Source organism: Drosophila miranda, unplaced genomic scaffold (assembly GCF_003369915.1).
Source record: "Drosophila miranda strain MSH22 unplaced genomic scaffold, D.miranda_PacBio2.1 Contig_AX2_pilon, whole genome shotgun sequence".
NCBI classification, from domain to species: domain Eukaryota; kingdom Metazoa; phylum Arthropoda; class Insecta; order Diptera; family Drosophilidae; genus Drosophila; species Drosophila miranda.
Window position 1 is genome coordinate 261,904 of NW_022881676.1, and position 21,308 is coordinate 283,211.

At 50.3% G+C, this 21,308-nt stretch overlaps 1 long non-coding RNA gene across 1 annotated transcript; it reads left to right on the forward strand.

Annotated features, from left to right (window-relative positions):
- Positions 1-12,514: 12,514 nt before the first annotated feature.
- LOC117195299 lies at positions 12,515-13,352 on the forward strand. The gene is made up of 3 exons (XR_004475033.1): positions 12,515-12,723; positions 12,782-13,171; positions 13,234-13,352. It is a non-coding gene; the product is annotated as an uncharacterized LOC117195299 (long non-coding RNA).
- The last annotated feature ends 7,956 nt before the right edge of the window (positions 13,353-21,308 follow it).

The window sequence follows — 21,308 nt, forward strand, 5'->3', positions numbered from 1 at the left end:
GTGCGGGTGTGCTCCTTCGCAACTTCTTTCCTGTTGCGGAGTCGAATGCACACATTGCCATCCCGATCGAGGCTCCACCGGCCCTCGAAGCTTTCGAGGTTGATGCATGCGTCGCAGGTTGAAGAGCAGACGCTCTCCCGGCATGGACGGCATCACAGTGCCATTTGCAAGGCATTGTGGCGTGCCATCCCTCAGCACATGACAGCGATGTATTCCCGCTGCCTGGAGACAGGGTATTTCCCAACGGAATGGAAGCATCCTAGGGTGGTTCCACTTCTGAAGGACCCGATAAGGACCGGACCGATCCAACCTCATATCGGGTATCTGTCTGTTGCCAGTGCTGGGCAAAGTGCTTGAGGGCATCATGGTGAATCGTCTGAAGGACACCATTCCGGATGGCTGCAGATGGCAATTTGGCTTTCGCCAAGGACGTTGTGTGGAGGATGCTTGGAAACACGTCGTGAGTACTGTTTCGGCCAGCCGGTCGAAATACGTGCTCGGAGTCTTCGTGGACTTCAAGGGAGCCTTCGACAACGTCGAGTGGAATGCTGCACTACGCCGCCTCCTTGAGCTGGGATGCGAGAAGCAAGCTTGTGGCGAAGTTTCTTCTCCGGCCGGAGTGCGAGCATCGTCAGTAGGCATGGAGTAGCCACTGTTCCGGTGACACGAGGTTGCCCGCAGGGTCCATAAGTGGTCCATTTATATGGAACATCTTAATGGACGTGTTGCTCCAGCGCTTAGAGCCCCTTGGTGCGCTCAGCGCGTATGCTGACGACTTGCTCCTCCTCATCGAAGGGAATGCCCGATCAGAGCTCGAACAAAAAGGAGGTGAGTTAATGTCCATCGTAGGCGCTTGGGGAGTTGAAGTCGGCGTTGCCGTTTCAACTAGCAAGACGGCGATCATGCTGCTCAAAGGCATACTTAGACGGCCGCCAGTGGTACGGTTTGCTGGAGCAAGCCTGCCATATAAGCGCAAGTATCGGTACCTGGGCATCACGGTCGGCGAGCGGTTGAGTTTTCTCCCGCACATCACGGGCTTGCGTGATAAGCTGACCGGAGTCGTAGGGGCATTGTCGCGCGTACTGCGGGTTGACTGGGGACTCAGTCCCGCGCAAAGCGGACAATATATGCCGGACTCATGGTGCCCTGCGCACTATTTGGTGCCTCGGTTTGGTCTGTCGTGACGACGACGCAAGTGGTTGCCAGGAGGCATCTGCTTGCGTGCCAAAGGATCATCCTGATTGGATGCCTACCGGTATGCCGAACAGTGTCCACCATGGCGCTGCAAGTACTAGCTGGAGCCCCCCGTTTGATCTGGTTGCCAGACGCCTGGCAATCAGCTTCAAACTAAAGCGTGACTACCGCTGGAGGAGAGCGATTGGCTGAACGGCGAAGATTTGGCAAATCTTAGCTGGAAGCAGAAGATGGCGCGACTAGACGAAGGCCTGTTGTGCGAGTGGCAACGCAGATGGGATGATGGTGACTCCCAGGTCGGGTGACGCACCGCTTCATCCCGAACGCAGGCTTCGTTTACAGCGAACGAAGGTTTGGCTTCACGCTGCGCGCTGGGTTCCTGCTGACGGGCCACGGATCGCTCAATGCATTTTTGCATGAAGAAGCCTTAGCGACACGCCAGCATGTCTATGCGGCGCAGAACGCGAGGATTGGCAGCACTTCCTATGTGCTTGTCCCCTTTATGCAGACTTGCGAGACCTCGATGGACTTGGAGTGCAGTACACGGATGGCGACTGGACCTTCTCCGATGTGACGGCTTCTCAGGAGAGAATGCGGACTCTCGACGGGTTCGCCGGACTGGCGTTCTCCAGGCGACAGCAGCTGCTGAACGCGCAAGCGGCGCACGGGCTGGGTGGATTCCCTATCCAGGCCGGTCGGGGCTAAAAGGGAGGATCGAGCTGAGTCCTTAAGATCGGTACCACGGGTTGTGCAGTTCCAAGGCTGCACATTGAGGTCGGCCCCTAGTGGGAGTATCGTGGTGGCTGTGGTTGATACCCAAACGTTACGCGGGAGAGCCGCTAGGCTCCTCGTGGAGTTGCGCTCTCAACCGGGTGCCGAGACCCATAGATCGGAAGACGTGTTAGATACACCTCGCCCTCACCAAGGGGGATTGTATGCCCGACCAGGATACTTTCAATTGGTACCGGAAGAGTCGCTATGTACATAGCTATAGCTTCTCTTTACGGGCGCTAACTGGCGCATCGTACCAGGTTCCTGCGTATGTAGCGGTGGTGCGTGATGGCGTGATATATGTATATATATCGCACTAATCGAGGCTAAGCTGCAAATAAACATTAGACGCCGTGGTTGAAATCCCTCCCTGAGGAACCGCCACGTAAAATAAAGCTGAGAGATCAGATTCATTCTGTCGTTCAGAGCAGACGTGTTTTTCTGGTGTCGCTTGCCGAAGCCAAAATTTTCGTTTTCTGCTTTGTGCGGTGCTTCTTTCCTTGACCGAAACCGGTTTTTAGGGCGCTAGCGTGTGCCTGTGTTTGCGTGTGTGTGAAATTTATATTTATAGCTGCTTATCGCGATAAAGATCTTTGACGGTGGCTGCAATGCCTCCGAAAAAGACAAATTCGGCGGCCATTGAGAAGCTTTGTTCTGATGAAGAACTGGCTGCTTCTGGGCCGCTGGAGTTGAAGAGGAAGGGAAGCTGGTTAGGCGGTTGAAAAGGGCCACCTCGGAGACCGATATCGCCAAGCTGTCCCGGAGAACGTTAGTGTTGGTTCCCAGGATACCCTTGGGGACCACGGCAAGAGTGTTGAGGAAGTGAATGTGGGTGTGGCTCCCACTGTGGAGACGGCAGATATGCGCAGTTAGCGGTGCCTGCATTGCCAAAGACGCAGGTGAATAACACTGTAGAGCGAATGCAGGCTATAAGCTAGCAGGTGTTGAGCGTGGCGTTGGACGGTGGTGCGACAACGGAGGTAATGTGCAGTTTGGTAGGCTGTAGTAGCCAATATAAGACGCTGATTTTTTCGCTTATTGCTGAGAATGAGCGACTGCGGGGCCGTTTGGAGGCCATCGGTCCGATGAATGTAGGCGGTCTGGCGCCGGTTCTGCCGGCAGCAGCCCCCCTGGAGGCGCAGTGGTGGATTTTTCACCCCCTGTGGAGCCGCGACCGGTTGACACCTGGTTCTTGGTGGTGCGGAGCAAAAATGCCGGAGTGCTCGCACGGGACGTGGTCGAAGTTGCTTTCTGACTGTCGTTAAGAGCAGACGAGTTTTTCTGGTGTCGCTTGCCGAAGCCAAAATTTTCGTTTTCTGCTTTGTGCGGTGCTTCTTTCGTTGACCGAAACCGGTTTTTAGGGCGCTAGCGTGTGCCTGTGTTTGCGTGTGTGTGTGAAATTTCTATTTATACCTGCTTATCGCGATAAAGATCTTTGACGGTGGCTGCTATGCTCCGAAAAAGAAAAATTCGGCGGCCGTTGAGAAGCTTTGTTCTGATGAAGAACTGGCTGCTTCTGGGCCGCTGGAGTTGAAGAGGAAGGGGAAGCTGGTTAGGCGGTTGAAAAGGGCCACCTCGGAGACCGATATCGCCAAGCTGTCCCCGGAGAACGTTAGTGTTGGTTCCCAGGATACCCTTGGGGACCACGGCAAGAGTGTTGAGGAAGTCAATGTGGGTGTGGCTCCCACTGTGGAGACGGCAGATATGCCGCAGCTTGCGGTGCCTGCATTGCCAAAGAAGCAGGTGAATAACACTGTAGAGCGAATGCAGGCTATAAGCTAGCAGGTGTTGAGCGTGGCGTTGGACGGTGGTGCGACAACGGAGGTAATGTGCAGTTTGGTAGGCTATAGTGGCCAATATGAGACGCTGATTTTTTCGCTTATTGCTGAGAATGAGCGACTGCGGGCCGTTTGGAGGCCATCGGTCCGATGAATGTAGGCGGTCTGGCGCGGGTTCTGCCGGCAGCAGCCCCTCATGGAGGCGCAGTGGTGGATTTTTCACCCCCTGTGGAGCCGCGACCGGTTGACACCTGGTCCTTGGTGGTGCGGAGCAAAAATGCCGGAGTGCGTGCACGGGACCAGTGTTGCCAATTTAGCTTATTTAAGGCTAGATCTAGCTTATTTGAAAACGGAACAGCTTGAAAAATTATGAAAATAGCTTTAAATCTAACCTTTTTTAATTTCACTTTGCTTAGTTTTTCCTTTTTATATCCTACATGTATTTTTTGGTATTTTTTAAGACAAATCGAACAAAAAGTATATTTGTAGTACATATTTTGGTGTATCATGGTATTTTAGAATTTATTTATAGTTTATTTTCGTTGAAAAGTTTCGGTCTATACAGAAACTTGCTTGGTGATCGTGAAATGTGTAAATGTGTAAAAAATGCCAAAAACAGTTTACAAACAAAACTTTCATCGACAAGCATCGATTTCCTCAAAAATAAAGTAACACCGCCTGATGCAAAGATTGATGTCTTGAAAGATGACTTGGATGAATTTGCTGTGTCTTCATTATATATGGGATATTTATTTGAAAAGGAAATTAAAGAGAAAAATTATAATAATGAAGTTAACGAAATCAGAGAGATGTGCAAGGATTTTATAAAGGAGCTAATTATCCAACTCAGAGAAAGGTAAGCTTTAATTGGATTTGATATTAAAAATAAATAATAATCTGATGCTTAATTTCAGACTTCCAGATAATTTGAGCCATTAGAAAAACTGCAAGTTTTTGCAGCAGAAAATGTACTCAAACATAATAAAAATCATAATGATCTCATTTCCATATTGGAACACTTTAACTATAAGAATATAGATGGAATTCTTGCCCAATATGGCAAAATTCAATTAGTCCCTTGGCAAAGTACAGATGACACGATACAATTTTGGTCAGAAGTACTGACTTATAAAGATGCTGGCAAAAACAAGCCTTTTGAAGAAATCGCTTTATTTGCCATTGGCATTTAAGTCTACCGTGGTCAAATGCTGCTATTGAACGACCCCATCAAATGAATATTGTTAAGACCAAGCTAAGGAACAAAATAACCGTTAAATCCTAAAACTCAATATTAAATATAATGTTTGTTTTAGAAATATTTAATTGTTTCATGAATATGACTAAAATTCTTTTGAATTTTACAGATATGGATTGCGCCGTCATGGAAAATGTTGTCACAACTATCAATTACCGGAGAAATATTTAAATTTAATACGTTCCAGCGATAAATATACCGATTCAAGCAATTGCGAATTGGATGAAATAATAACACAATTAGAAATGTATATATCTATGTGTTGTTTTATTTTTAGCCTATTTTTTAGCCTGTTTTTTACAATTTTTAGCTTATTCTAGCTTGTATTTTTGTGAAATCTAGCTTATTTTGGCGCTCAAAATCTGGCAACACTGCACGGGACGTGGTCGAAGTTGCTTTCTGACTGTCGTTAAGAGCAGACGAGTTTTTCTGGTGTCGCTAGCCAATATGAGGCGCTGATTTTTTCGCTTATTGCTGAGAATGAGCGACTGCGGGGCCGTTTGGAGGCCATCGGTCCGATGAATGTTGGCGGTCTGGCGCCGGTTCTGCCGGCAGCAGCCCCCCATGGAGGCGCAGTGGTGGATTTTTCACCCCCTGTGGAGCCGCGACCGGTTGACACCTGGTTCTTGGTGGTGCGGAGCAAAAATGCCGGAGTGCTCGCACGGGACGTGGTCGAAGTTGCTAAAATTTTGGTTTTCTGCTTTGTGCGGTGCTTCTTTCGTTGACCGAAACCGGTTTTTAGGGCTTTAGCGTGTGCCTGTGTTTGCGTGTGTGTGAAATTTATATTTATAGCTGCTTATCGCGATAAAGATCTTTGACGGTGGCTGCTATGCCTCCGAAAAAGAAAAATTCGGCGGCCGTTGAGAAGCTTTGTACTGATGAAGAACTGGCTGCTTCTGGGCCGCTGGAGTTGAAGAGGAAGGGGAAGCTGGTTAGGCGGTTGAAAAGGGCCACCTCGGAGACCGATAACGCCAAGCTGTCCCCGGAGAACGTTAGTGTTGGTTCCCAGGATACCCTTGGGGACCACGGCAAGAGTGTTGAGGAAGTTAATGTGGGTGTGGCTCCCACTGTGGAGACGGCAGATATGCCGAAATTTGCGGTGCCTGCATTGCCAAAGAAGCAGGTGAATAACACTGTAGAGCGAATGCAGGCTATAAGCTAGCAGGTGTTGAGCGTGGCGTTGGACGGTGGTGCGACAACGGAGGTAATGTGCAGTTTGGTAGGCTGCAGTAGCCAATATGAGGCGCTGATTTTTTCGCTTATTGCTGAGAATGAGCGACTGCGGGGCCGTTTGGAGGCCATCGGTCCGATGAATGTTGGCGGTCTGGCGCCGGTTCTGCCGGCAGCAGCCCCCCATGGAGGCGCAGTGGTGGATTTTTCACCCCCTGTGGAGCCGCGACCGGTTGACACCTGGTCCTTGGTGGTGCGGAGCAAAAATACCGGAGTGCTCGCACGGGACGTGGTCGAAGTTGCTTTCTGACTGTCATTAAGAGCAGACGTGTTTTTCTGGTGTCGCTTGCCGAAGCCAAAATTTTCGTTTTCTGCTTTGTGCGGTGCTTCTTTCGTTGACCGAAACCGGTTTTTAGGGCGCTAGCGTGTGCCTGTGCTTGCGTGTGTGTGTGAAATTTCTATTTATAGCTGCTTATCGCGATAAAGATCTTTGACGGTGGCTGCTATGCCTCCGAAAAAGAAAAATTCGGCGGCCGTTGAGAAGCTTTGTACTGATGAAGAACTGGCTGCTTCTGGGCCGCTGGAGTTGAAGAGGAAGGGGAAGCTGGTTAGGCGGTTGAAAAGGGCCACCTCGGAGACCGATAACGCCAAGCTGTCCCCGGAGAACGTTAGTGTTGGTTCCCAGGATACCCTTGGGGACCACGGCAAGAGTGTTGAGGAAGTTAATGTGGGTGTGGCTCCCACTGTGGAGACGGCAGATATGCCGAAATTTGCGGTGCCTGCATTGCCAAAGAAGCAGGTGAATAACACTGTAGAGCGAATGCAGGCTATAAGCTAGCAGGTGTTGAGCGTGGCGTTGGACGGTGGTGCGACAACGGAGGTAATGTGCAGTTTGGTAGGCTGCAGTAGCCAATATGAGGCGCTGATTTTTTCGCTTATTGCTGAGAATGAGCGACTGCGGGGCCGTTTGGAGGCCATCGGTCCGATGAATGTAGGCGGTCTGGCGCGGGTTCTGCCGGCAGCAGCCCTCATGGAGGCGCAGTGGTGGATTTTTCACCCCCTGTGGAGCCGCGACCGGTTGACACCTGGTCCTTGGTGGTGCGGAGCAAAAATGCCGGAGTGCGTGCACGGGACCAGTGTTGCCAATTTAGCTTATTTAAGGCTAGATCTAGCTTATTTGAAAACGGAACAGCTTGAAAAATTATGAAAATAGCTTTAAATCTAACCTTTTTTAATTTCACTTTGCTTAGTTTTTCCTTTTTATATCCTACATGTATTTTTTGGTATTTTTTAAGACAAATCGAACAAAAAGTATATTTGTAGTACATATTTTGGTGTATCATGGTATTTTAGAATTTATTTATAGTTTATTTTCGTTGAAAAGTTTCGGTCTATACAGAAACTTGCTTGGTGATCGTGAAATGTGTAAATGTGTAAAAAATGCCAAAAACAGTTTACAAACAAAACTTTCATCGACAAGCATCGATTTCCTCAAAAATAAAATAACACCGCCTGATGCAAAGATTGATGTCTTGAAAGATGACTTGGATGAATTTGCTGTGTCTTCATTATATATGGGATATTTATTTGAAAAGGAAATTAAAGAGAAAAATTATAATAATGAAGTTAACGAAATCAGAGAGATGTGCAAGGATTTTATAAAGGAGCTAATTATCCAACTCAGAGAAAGGTAAGCTTCAATTGGATTTGATATTAAAAATAAATAATAATCTGATGCTTAATTTCAGACTTCCAGATAATTTTGAGCCATTAGAAAAACTGCAAGTTTTTGCAGCAGAAAATGTACTCAAACATAATAAAAATCATAATGATCTCATTTCCATATTGGAACACTTTAACTATAAGAATATAGATGGAATTCTTGCCCAATATGGCAAAATTCAATTAGTCCCTTGGCAAAGTACAGATGACACGATACAATTTTGGTCAGAAGTACTGACTTATAAAGATGCTGGCAAAAACAAGCCTTTTGAAGAAATCGCTTTATTTGCCATTGGCATTTTAAGTCTACCGTGGTCAAATGCTGCTATTGAACGACCCCATCAAATGAATATTGTTAAGACCAAGCTAAGGAACAAAATAACCGTTAAATCCTAAAACTCAATATTAAATATAATGTTTGTTTTAGAAATATTTAATTGTTTCATGAATATGACTAAAATTCTTTTGAATTTTACAGATATGGATTGCGCCGTCATGGAAAATGTTGTCACAACTATCAATTACCGGAGAAATATTTAAATTTAATACGTTCCAGCGATAAATATACCGATTCAAGCAATTGCGAATTGGATGAAATAATAACACAATTAGAAATGTATATATCTATGTGTTGTTTTATTTTTAGCCTATTTTTTAGCCTGTTTTTTACAATTTTTAGCTTATTCTAGCTTGTATTTTTGTGAAATCTAGCTTATTTTGGCGCTCAAAATCTGGCAACACTGCACGGGACGTGGTCGAAGTTGCTTTCTGACTGTCGTTAAGAGCAGACGAGTTTTTCTGGTGTCGCTAGCCAATATGAGGCGCTGATTTTTTCGCTTATTGCTGAGAATGAGCGACTGCGGGGCCGTTTGGAGGCCATCGGTCCGATGAATGTTGGCGGTCTGGCGCCGGTTCTGCCGGCAGCAGCCCCCATGGAGGCGCAGTGGTGGATTTTTCACCCCCTGTGGAGCCGCGACCGGTTGACACCTGGTTCTTGGTGGTGCGGAGCAAAAATGCCGGAGTGCTCGCACGGGACGTGGTCGAAGTTGCTAAAATTTTGGTTTTCTGCTTTGTGCGGTGCTTCTTTCGTTGACCGAAACCGGTTTTTAGGGCTTTAGCGTGTGCCTGTGTTTGCGTGTGTGTGAAATTTATATTTATAGCTGCTTATCGCGATAAAGATCTTTGACGGTGGCTGCTATGCCTCCGAAAAAGAAAAATTCGGCGGCCGTTGAGAAGCTTTGTTCTAATGAAGACATGGCTGCTTCTGGGCCGCTGGAGTTGAAGAGGAAGGGAAGCTGGTTAGGCGGTTGAAAAGGGCCACCTCGGAGACCGATAACGCCAAGCTGTCCCCGGAGAACGTTAGTGTTGGTTCCCAGGATACCCTTGGGGACCACGGCAAGAGTGTTGAGGAAGTTAATGTGGGTGTGGCTCCCACTGTGGAGACAGCAGATATGCCGCAATTTGCGGTGCCTGCATTGCCAAAGAAGCAGGTGAATAACACTGTAGAGCGAATGCAGGCTATAAGCTAGCAGGTGTTGAGCGTGGCGTTGGACGGTGGTGCGACAACGGAGGTAATGTGCAGTTTGGTAGGCTGTGGTAGCCAATATGAGGCGCTGATTTTTTCGCTTATTGCTGAGAATGAGCGACTGCGGGGCCGTTTGGAGGCCATCGGTCCGATGAATGTTGACGGTCTGGCGCCGGTTCTGCCGGCAGCAGCCCCCCATGGAGGCGCAGTGGTGGATTTTTCCCCCCCTGTGGAGCCGCGACCGGTTGACACCTGGTCCTTGGTGGTGCGGAGCAAAAATACCGGAGTGCTCGCACGGGACGTGGTCGAAGTTGCTTTCTGACTGTCGTTAAGAGCAGACGTGTTTTTCTGGTGTCGCTTGCCGAAGCCAAAATTTTCGTTTTCTGCTTTGTGCGGTGCTTCTTTCGTTGACCGAAACCGGTTTTTAGGGCGCTAGCGTGTGCCTGTGCTTGCGTGTGTGTGTGAAATTTCTATTTATAGCTGCTTATCGCGATAAAGATCTTTGACGGTGGCTGCTATGCCTCCGAAAAAGAAAAATTCGGCGGCCGTTGAGAAGCTTTGTACTGATGAAGAACTGGCTGCTTCTGGGCCGCTGGAGTTGAAGAGGAAGGGAAGCTGGTTAGGCGGTTGAAAAGGGCCACCTCGGAGACCGATAACGCCAAGCTGTCCCCGGAGAACGTTAGTGTTGGTTCCCAGGATACCCTTGGGGACCACGGCAAGAGTGTTGAGGAAGTTAATGTGGGTGTGGCTCCCACTGTGGAGACGGCAGATATGCCGCAATTTGCGGTGCCTGCATTGCCAAAGAAGCAGGTGAATAACACTGTAGAGCGAATGCAGGCTATAAGCTAGCGACAACGGAGGTAATGTGCAGTTTGGTAGGCTGCAGTAGCCAATATGAGGCGCTGATTTTTTCGCTTATTTCTGAGAATGAGCGACTGCGGGGCCGTTTGGAGGCCATCGGTCCGATGAATGTTGGCGGTCTGGCGCCGGTTCTGCCGGCAGCAGCCCCTAATGGAGGCGCAGTGATGGATTTTTCAGCCCCTTTGGAGCCGCGACCGGTTGACACCTGGTCCTTGGTGGTGCGGAGCAAAAATGCCGGAGTTCACGCACGGGACGTGGTCGAAGTTGCTTTCTGACTGTCTTTAAGAGCAGACGTGTTTTTCTGGTGTCGCTTGCTAAAGCCAAAATTTTCGTTTTCTGCTTTGTGCGGTGCTTCTTTCGTTGACCGAAACCGGTTTTTAGGGCGCTAGCGTGTGCCTGTGTTTGCGTGTGTGTGTGAAATTTATATTTATAGCTGCTTATCGCGATAAAGATCTTTAACGGTGGCTACTATGCCTCCGAAAAAGAAAAATTCGGCGGCCGTTGAGAAGCTTTGTTCTGATGAAGACCTGGCTGCTTCTGGGCCGCTGGAGTTGAAGAGGAAGGGGAAGCTGGTTAGGCGGTTGAAAAGGGCCACCTCGGAGACCGATATCGCCAAGCTGTCCCCGGAGAACGTTAGTGTTGGTTCCCAGGATACCCTTGGGGACCACGGCAAGAGTGTTGAGGAAGTGAATGTGGGTGTGGCTCCCACTGTGGAGGCGGCAGATATGCCGCAGTTTGCGGTGCCTGCATTGCGAAAGACGCAGGTGAATAACACTGTAGAGCGAATGCAGGCTATAAGCTAGCAGGTGTTGAGCGTGGCTTTGGACGGTGGTGCGACAACGGAGGTAATGTGCAGTTTGGTAGGCTGCAGTAGCCAATATGAGGCGCTGATTTTTTCGCTTATTGCTGAGAATGAGCGACTGCGGGGCCGTTTGGAGGCCATCGGTCCGATGAATGTTGGCGGTCTGGCGCCGGTTCTGCCGGCAGCAGTCCCCCATGGAGGCGCAGTGATGGATTTTTCACTCCCTGTGGAGCCGCGACCGGTTGACACCTGGTCCTTGGTGGTGCGGGGCAAAAATGCCGGAGTGCTCGCACGGGACGTGGTCGAAGTTGCTAAAATTTTGGTTTTCTGCTTTGTGCGGTGCTTCTTTCGTTGACCGAAACCGGTTTTTAGGGCGCTAGCGTGGGCCTGTGTTTGCGTGTGTGTGTGAAATTTCTATTTATAGCTGCTTATCGCGATAAAGATCTTTGACGGTGGCTGCTATGCCTCCGAAAAAGAAAAATTCGGCGGCCGTTGAGAAGCTTTGTTCTGATGAAGTCCTGGCTGCTTCTGGGCCGCTGGAGTTGAAGAGGAAGGGGAAGCTGGTTAGGCGGTTGAAAAGGGCCACCTCGGAGACCGATAACGCCAAGCTGTCCCGGAGAACGTTAGTGTTGGTTCCCAGGATACCCTTGGGACCACGGCAAGAGTGTTGAGGAAGTGAATGTGGGTGTGGCTCCCACTGTGGAGGCGGCAGATATGCCGCAGTTTGCGGTGCCTGCATTGCCAAAGAAGCAGGTGAATAACACTGTAGAGCGAATGCAGGCTATAAGCTAGCAGGTGTTGAGCGTGGCGTTGGACGGTGGTGCGACAACGGAGGTAATGTGCAGTTTGGTAGGCTATAGTGGCCAATATGAGACGCTGATTTTTTCGCTTATTGCTGAGAATGAGCGACTGCGGGGCCGTTTGGAGGCCATCGGTCCGATGAATGTTGGCGGTCTGGCGCCGGTTCTGCCGGCAGCAGCCCCCCATGGAGGCGCAGTGGTGGATTTTTCACCCCCTGTGGAGCCGCGACCGGTTGACACCTGGTCCTTGGTGGAACGGAGCAAAAATGCCGGAGTGCTCGCACGGGACCAGTGTTGCCAATTTAGCTTATTTAAGGCTAGATCTAGCTTATTTGAAAACGGAACAGCTTGAAAAATTATGAAAATAGCTTTAAATCTAACCTTTTTTAACTTCACTTTGCTTAGTTTTTCCTTTTTATATCCTACATGTATTTTTTGGTATTTTTTAAGACAAATCGAACAAAAAGTATATTTGTAGTACATATTTTGGTGTATCATGGTATTTAAGAATTTATTTATAGTTTATTTTCGTTGAAAAGTTTCGGTCTATTCAGAAACTTGCTTGGTGATCGTGAAATGTGTAAATGTGTAAAACATGCCAAAAAGAGTTTACAAACAAAACTTTCATCGACAAGCATCGATTTCCTCAAAAATAAAGTAACACCGCCTGATGCAAAGATTGATGTCTTGAAAGATGACTTGGATGAATTTGCTGTGTCTTCATTATATATGGGATATTTATTTGAAAAGGAAATTAAAGAGAAAAATTATAATAATGAAGTTAACGAAATCAGAGAGATGTGCAAGGATTTTATAAAGGAGCTAATTATCCAACTCAGAGAAAGGTAAGCTTCAATTGGATTTGATATTAAAAATAAATAATAATCTGATGCTTAATTTCAGACTTCCAGATAATTTTGAGCCATTAGAAAAACTGCAAGTTTTTGCAGCAGAAAATGTACTCAAACATAATAAAAATCATAATGATCTCATTTCCATATTGGAACACTTTAACTATAAGAATATAGATGGAATTCTTGCCCAATATGGCAAAATTCAATTAGTCCCTTGGCAAAGTACAGATGACACGATACAATTTTGGTCAGAAGTACTGACTTATAAAGATGCTGGCAAAAACAAGCCTTTTGAAGAAATCGCTTTATTTGCCATTGGCATTTTAAGTCTACCGTGGTCAAATGCTGCTATTGAACGACCCCATCAAATGAATATTGTTAAGACCAAGCTAAGGAACAAAATGACCGTTAAATCCTTAAACTCAATATTAAATATAATGTTTGTTTTAGAAATATTTAATTGTTTCATGAATATGACTAAAGTTCTTTTGAATTTTACAGATATGGATTGCGCCGTCATGGAAAATGTTGTCACAACTATCAATTACCGGAGAAATATCTAAATTTAATACGTTCCAGCGATAAATATACCGATTCAAGCAATTGCGAATTGGATGAAATAATAACACAATTAGAAATGTATATATCTATGAGTTGTTTTATTTTTAGCCTGTTTTTTACAATTTTTAGCTTATTCTAGCTTGTATTTTTTTTAAATCTAGCTTATTTTGGCGCTCAAAATCTGGCAACACTGCACGGGACGTGGTCGAAGTTGCTTTCTGACTGTCGTTAAGAGCAGACGAGTTTTTCTGGTGTCGCTAGCCAATATGAGGCGCTGATTTTTTCGCTTATTGCTGAGAATGAGCGACTGCGGGCCGTTTGGAGGCCATCGGTCCGATGAATGTTGGCGGTCTGGCGCCGGTTCTGCCGGCAGCAGCCCCCATGGAGGCGCAGTGGTGGATTTTTCACCCCCTGTGGAGCCGCGACCGGTTGACACCTGGTCCTTGGTGGTGCGGAGCAAAAATGCCGGAGTGCTCGCACGGGACGTGGTCGAAGTTGCTAAAATTTTGGTTTTCTGCTTTGTGCGGTGCTTCTTTCGTTGACCGAAACCGGTTTTTAGGGCGCTAGCGTGTGCCTGTGTTTGCGTGTGTGTGAAATTTCTATTTATAGCTGCTTATCGCGATAAAGATCTTTGACGGTGGCTGCTATGCCTCCGAAAAAGAAAAATTCGGCGGTCGTTGAGAAGCTTTGTACTGATGAAGAACTGGCTGCTTCTGGGCCGCTGGAGTTGAAGAGGAAGGGGAAGCTGGTTAGGCGGTTGAAAAGGGCCACCTCGGAGACCGATAACGCCAAGCTGTCCCCGAGAACGTTAGTGTTGGTTCCCAGGATACCCTTGGGGACCACGGCAAGAGTGTTGAGGAAGTTAATGTGGGTGTGGCTCCCACTGTGGAGACGGCAGATATGCCGCAATTTGCGGTGCCTGCATTGCCAAAGAAGCAGGTGAATAACACTGTAGAGCGAATGCAGGCTATAAGCTAGCAGGTGTTGAGCGTGGCGTTGGACGGTGGTGCGACAACGGAGGTAATGTGCAGTTTGGTAGGCTGTAGTAGCCAATATGAGGCGCTGATTTTTTCGCTTATTGCTGAGAATGAGCGACTGCGGGGCCGTTTGGAGGCCATCGGTCCGATGAATGTTGGCGGTCTGGCGCCGGTTCTGCCGGCAGCAGCCCCCCATGGAGGCGCAGTGGTGGATTTTTCACCCCCTGTGGAGCCGCGACCGGTTGACACCTGGTCCTTGGTGGTGCGGAGCAAAAATGCCGGAGTGCTCGCACGGGACGTGGTCGAAGTTGCTTAAATTTTGGTTTTCTGCTTTGTGCGGTGCTTCTTTCGTTGACCGAAACCGGTTTTTAGGGCGCTAGCGTGTGCCTGTGTTTGCGTGTGTGTGTGAAATTTCTATTTATAGCTGCTTATCGCGATAAAGATCTTTGACGGTGGCTGCTATGCCTCCGAAAAAGAAAAATTCGGAGGCCGCCGAGAAGCTTTGTTCTGATGAAGACCTGGCTGCTTCTGGGCCGCTGGAGTTGAAGAGGAAGGGGAAGCTGGTTAGGCGGTTGAAAAGGGCCACCTCGGGTACCGATATCGCCAAGCTGTCCCCGGAGAACGTTAGTGTTGGTTCCCAGGATACCCTTGGGGACCACGGCAAGGGTGTTTAGGAAGTGAATGTGGGTGTGGCTCCCACTGTGGAGGCGGCAGATATGCCGCAGTTTGCGGTGCCTGCATTGCCAAAGAAGCAGGTGAATAACACTGTAGAGCGAATGCAGGCTATAAGCTAGCAGGTGTTGAGCGTGGCTTTGGACGATGGTGCGACAACGGAGGTAATGTGCAGTTTGGTAGGCTGCAGTAGCCAATATGAGGCGCTGATTTTTTCGCTTATTGCTGACAATGAGCGACTGCGGGGCCGTTTGGAGGCCATCGGTCCGATGAATGTTGGCGGTCTGGCGCCGGTTCTGCCGGCAGCAGCCCCCCATGGAGGCGCAGTGGTGGATTTTTCACCCCCTGTGGAGCCGCGACCGGTTGACACCTGGTCCTTGGTGGTGCGGAGCAAAAATGCCGGAGTGCTCGCACGGGACGTGGTCGAAGTTGCTTAAATTTTGGTTTTCTGCTTTGTGCGGTGCTTCTTTCGTTGACCGAAACCGGTTTTTAGGGCGCTAGCGTGTGCCTGTGTTTGCGTGTGTGTGTGAAATTTCTATTTATAGCTGCTTATCGCGATAAAGATCTTTGACGGTGGCTGCTATGCATCCGAAAAAAAAAAATTCGGCGGCCGTTGAGAAGCTTTGTTCTGATGAAGACCTGGCTGCTTCTGGGCCGCTGGAGTTGAAGAGGAAGGGGAAGCTGGTTAGGCGGTTGAAAAGGGCCACCTCGGGTACCGATATCGCCAAGCTGTCCCCGGAGAACGTTAGTGTTGGTTCCCAGGATACCCTTGGGGACCACGGCAAGGGTGTTTAGGAAGTGAATGTGGGTGTGGCTCCCACTGTGGAGGCGGCAGATATGCCGCAGTTTGCGGTGCCTGCATTGCCAAAGACGCAGGTTAATAACACTGTAGAGCGAATGCAGGCTATAAGCTAGCAGGTGTTGAGCGTGGCGTTGGACGGTGGTGCGACAACGGAGGTAATGTGCAGTTTGGTAGGCTGTAGTAGCCAATATGAGGTGCTGATTTTTTCGCTTATTGCTAAGAATGAGCGACTGCGGGGCCGTTTGGAGGCCATCGGTCCGATGAATGTAGGCGGTCTGGCGCCGGTTCTGCCGGCAGCAGCCCCCCATGGAGGCGCAGTGGTGGATTTTTCACCCCTGTGGAGCCGCGACCGGTTGACACCTGGTCCGTGGTGGTGCGGGGCAAAAATGCCGGAGTGCTCGCACAGGACGTGGTCGAAGTTGCTAAAATTTTCGTTTTCTGCTTTGTGCGGTGCTTCTTTCGTTGACCGAAACCGGTTTTTAGGGCGCTAGCGTGTGCCTGTGTTTGCGTGTGTGTGTGAAATTTATATTTATAGCTGCTTATCGCGATAAAGATCTTTGACGGTGGCTGCTATGCCTCCGAAAAAGAAAAATTCGGCGGCCGTTGAGAATCTTTGTTCTGATGAAGAACTGGCTGCTTCTGGGCCGCTGGAGTTGAAGAGGAAGGGGAAGCTGGTTAGGCGGTTGAAAAGGGCCACCTCGGAGACCGATATCGCCAAGCTGTCCCCGGAGAACGTTAGTGTTGGTTCCCAGGATACCCTTGGGGACCACGGCAAGAGTGTTGAGGAAGTGAATGTGGGTGTGGCTCCCACTGTGGAGGCGGCAGATATGCCGCAGTTTGCGGTGCCTGCATTGCCAAAGACGCAGGTGAATAACACTGTAGAGCGAATGCAGGCTATAAGCTAGCAGGTGTTGAGCGTGGCGTTGGACGGTGGTGCGACAACGGAGGTAATGTGCAGTTTGGTAGGCTGTAGTAGCCAATATGAGGTGCTGATTTTTTCGCTTATTGCTAAGAATGAGCGACTGCGGGGCCGTTTGGAGGCCATCGGTCCGATGAATGTAGGCGGTCTGGCGCCGGTTCTGCCGGCAGCAGCCCCCCATGGAGGCGCAGTGGTGGATTTTTCACCCCCTGTGGAGCCGCGACCGGTTGACACCTGGTCCGTGGTGGTGCGGAGCAAAAATGCCGGAGTGCTCGCACGGGACGTGGTCGAAGTTGCTTTCTGACTGTCGTTAAGAGCAGACGTGTTTTTCTGGTGTCGCCTGCCGAAGCCAAAATTTTCGTTCTTCCCCGGAGAACGTTAGTGTTGGTTCCCAGGATACCCTTGGGGACCACGGCAAGAGTGTTGAGGAAGTGAATGTGGGTGTGGCTCCCACTGTGGAGGCGACAGATATGCCGCAGTTTGCGGTGCCTGCATTGCCAAAGACGCAGGTGAATAACACTGTAGAGCGAATGCAGGCTATAAGCTAGCAGGTGTTGAGCGTGGCTTTGGACGATGGTGCGACAACGGAGGTAATGTGCAGTTTGGTAGGCTGCAGTAGCCAATATGAGGCGCTGATTTTTTCGCTTATTGCTGAGAATGAGCGACTGCGGGGCCGTTTGGAGGCCATCGGTCCGATGAATGTTGGCGTGGCGTTGGCCGGTGGTACGACAACGGAGGTAATGTGCAGTTTGATAGGCTGCAGTAGCCAATATTAGGCGCTGATTTTTTCGCTTATTGCTGACAATGAGCGACTGCGGGGCCGTTTGGAGGCCATCGGTCCGATGAATGTTGGCGGTCTGGCGCCGGTTCTGCCGGCAGCAGCCCCCCATGGAGGCGCAGTGGTGGATTTTTCACCCCCTGTGAAGCCGCGACCGGTTGACACCTGGTCCGTGGTGGTGCGGAGCAAAAATGCCGGAGTGCTCGCACGGGACGTGGTCGAAGTTGCTTTCTGACTGTCGTTAAGAGCAGACGTGTTTTTCTGGTGTCGCTTGCCGAAGCCAAAATTTTCGTTCTTTCCCGGAGAACGTTAGTGTTGGTTCCCAGGATACCCTTGGGGACCACGGCAAGAGTGTTGAGGAAGTGAATGTGGGTGTGGCTCCCACTGTGGAGGCGGCAGATATGCCGCAGTTTGCGGTGCCTGCATTGCCAAAGACGCAGGTGAATAACACTGTAGAGCGAATGCAGGCTATAAGCTAGCAGGTGTTGAGCGTGGCGTTGGACGGTGGTGCGACAACGGAGGTAATGTGCAGTTTGGTAGGCTGTAGTAGCCAATATGAGACGCTGATTTTTTCGCTTATTGCTGAGAATGAGCGACTGCGGGGCCGTTTGGAGGCCATCGATCCGATGAACGTTGGCGGTCTGGCGCCGGTTCTGCCGGCAGCAGCCCCCCATGGAGGCGCAGTGGTGGATTTTTCACCCCCTGTGGAGCCGCGACCGGTTGACACCTGGTCCGTGGTGGTGCGGAGCAAAAATGCCGGAGTGCTCGCACGGGACGTGGTCGAAGTTGCTTTCTGACTGTCGTTAAGAGCAGACGTGTTTTTCTGGTGTCGCTTGCCGAAGCCAAAATTTTCGTTCTTTCCCGGAGAACGTTAGTGTTGGTTCCCAGGATACCCTTGGGGACCACGGCAAGAGTGTTGAGGAAGTGAATGTGGGTGTGGCTCCCACTGTGGAGGCGACAGATATGCCGCAGTTTGCGGTGCCTGCATTGCCAAAGACGCAGGTGAATAACACTGTAGAGCGAATGCAGGCTATAAGCTAGCAGGTGTTGAGCGTGGCTTTGGACGATGGTGCGACAACGGAGGTAATGTGCAGTTTGGTAGGCTGCAGTAGCCAATATGAGGCGCTGATTTTTTCGCTTATTGCTGAGAATGAGCGACTGCGGGCCGTTTGGAGGCCATCGGTCCGATGAATGTTGGCGTGGCGTTGGCCGGTGGTACGACAACGGAGGTAATGTGCAGTTTGATAGGCTGCAGTAGCCAATATTAGGCGCTGATTTTTTCGCTTATTGCTGACAATGAGCGACTGCGGGGCCGTTTGGAGGCCATCGGTCCGATGAATGTTGGCGGTCTGGCGCCGGTTCTGCCGGCAGCAGCCCCCCATGGAGGCGCAGTGGTGGATTTTTCACCCCCTGTGAAGCCGCGACCGGTTGACACCTGGTCCGTGGTGGTGCGGAGCAAAAATGCCGGAGTGCTCGCACGGGACGTGGTCGAAGTTGCTTTCTGACTGTCGTTAAGAGCAGACGTGTTTTTCTGGTGTCGCTTGCCGAAGCCAAAATTTTCGTTCTTTCCCGGAGAACGTTAGTGTTGGTTCCCAGGATACCCTTGGGGACCACGGCAAGAGTGTTGAGGAAGTGAATGTGGGTGTGGCTCCCACTGTGGAGGCGGCAGATATGCCGCAGTTTGCGGTGCCTGCATTGCCAAAGACGCAGGTGAATAACACTGTAGAGCGAATGCAGGCTATAAGCTAGCAGGTGTTGAGCGTGGCGTTGGACGGTGGTGCGACAACGGAGGTAATGTGCAGTTTGGTAGGCTGTAGTAGCCAATATGAGACGCTGATATTTTCGCTTATTGCTGAGAATGAGCGACTGCGGGGCCGTTTGGAGGCCATCGATCCGATGAATGTTGGCGGTCTGGCGCCGGTTCTGCCGGCAGCAGCCCCCCATGGAGGCGCAGTGGTGGATTTTTCACCCCCTGTGGAGCCGCGACCGGTTGACACCTGGTCCGTGGTGGTGCGGAGCAAAAATGCCGGAGTGCTCGCACGGGACGTGGTCGAAGTTGCTTTCTGACTGTCGTTAAGAGCAGACGTGTTTTTCTGGTGTCGCTTGCCGAAGCCAAAATTTTCGTTCTTTCCCGGAGAACGTTAGTGTTGGTTCCCAGGATACCCTTGGGGACCACGGCAAGAGTGTTGAGGAAGTGAATGTGGGTGTGGCTCCCACTGTGGAGGCGGCAGATATACCGCAGTTTGCGGTGCCTGCATTGCCAAAGACGCAGGTGAATAACACTGTAGAGCGAATGCAGGCTATAAGCTAGCAGGTGTTGAGCGTGGCGTTGGACGGTGGTGCGACAACGGAGGTAATGTGCAGTTTGGTAGGCTGTAGTAGCCAATATGAGGTGCTGATTTTTTCGCTTATTGCTAAGAATGAGCGACTGCGGGGCCGTTTGGAGGCCATCGGTCCGATGAATGTAGGCGGTCTGGCGCCGGTTCTGCCGGCAGCAGCCCCCCATGGAGGCGCAGTGGTGGATTTTTCACCCCCTGTGGAGCCGCGACCGGTTGACACCTGGTCCGTGGTGGTGCGGAGCAAAAATGCCGGAGTGCTCGCACGGGACGTGGTCGAAGTTGCTTTCTGACTGTCGTTAAGAGCAGACGTGTTTTTCTGGTGTCGCTTGCCGAAGCCAAAATTTTCGTTCTTTCCCGGAGAACGTTAGTGTTGGTTCCCAGGATACCCTTGGGGACCACGGCAAGAGTGTTGAGGAAGTGAATGTGGGTGTGGCTCCCACTGTGGAGGCGACAGATATGCCGCAGTTTGCGGTGCCTGCATTTCCAAAGACGCAGGTGAATAACACTGTAGAGCGAATGCAGGCTATAAGCTAGCAGGTGTTGAGCGTGGCTTTGGACGATGGTGCGACAACGGAGGTAATGTGCAGTTTGATAGGCTGCAGTAGCCAATATGAGGCGCTGATTTTTTCGCTTATTGCTGAGAATGAGCGACTGCGGGGCCGTTTGGAGGCCATCGGTCCGATGAATGTTGGCGGTCTGGCGCCGGTTCTGCCGGCAGCAGCCCCCCATGGAGGCGCAGTGGTGGATTTTTCACCCCTGTGGAGCCGCGACCGGTTGACACCTGGTCCTTGGTGGTGCGGGGCAAAAATGCCGGAGTGCTCGCACGGGACGTGGTCGAAGTTGCTAAAATTTTCGTTTTCTGCTTTGTGCGGTGCTTCTTTCGTTGACCGAAACCGGTTTTTAGGACGCTAGCGTGTGCCTGTGTTTGCGTGTGTGTGTGAAATTTATATTTATAGCTGCTTATCGCGATAAAGATCTTTGACGGTGGCTGCTATGCCTCCGAAAAAGAAAAATTCGGCGGCCGTTGAGAAGCTTTGTTCTGATGAAGAACTGGCTGCTTCTGGGCCGCTGGAGTTGAAGAGGAAGGGGAAGCTGGTTAGGCGGTTGAAAAGGGCCAACTCGGAGACCGATATCGCCAAGCTGTCCCCGGAGAACGTTAGTGTTGGTTCCCAGGATACCCTTGGGGACCACGGCAAGAGTGTTGAGGAAGTGAATGTGGGTGTGGCTCCCACTGTGGAGGCGGCAGATATGCCGCAGTTTGCGGTGCCTGCATTGCCAAAGACGCAGGTGAATAACACTGTAGAGCGAATGCAGGCTATAAGCTAGCAGGTGTTGAGCGTGGCGTTGGACGGTGGTGCGACAACGGAGGTAATGTGCAGTTTGGTAGGCTGTAGTAGCCAACAGAGGTGCTGACTTTTTCGCTTATTGCTGAGAATGAGCGACTGCGGGGCCGTTTTGAGGCCATCGGTCCGATGAATGTTGGCGGTCTGGCGCCGGTTCTGCCGGCAGCAGCCCCCCATGGAGGCGC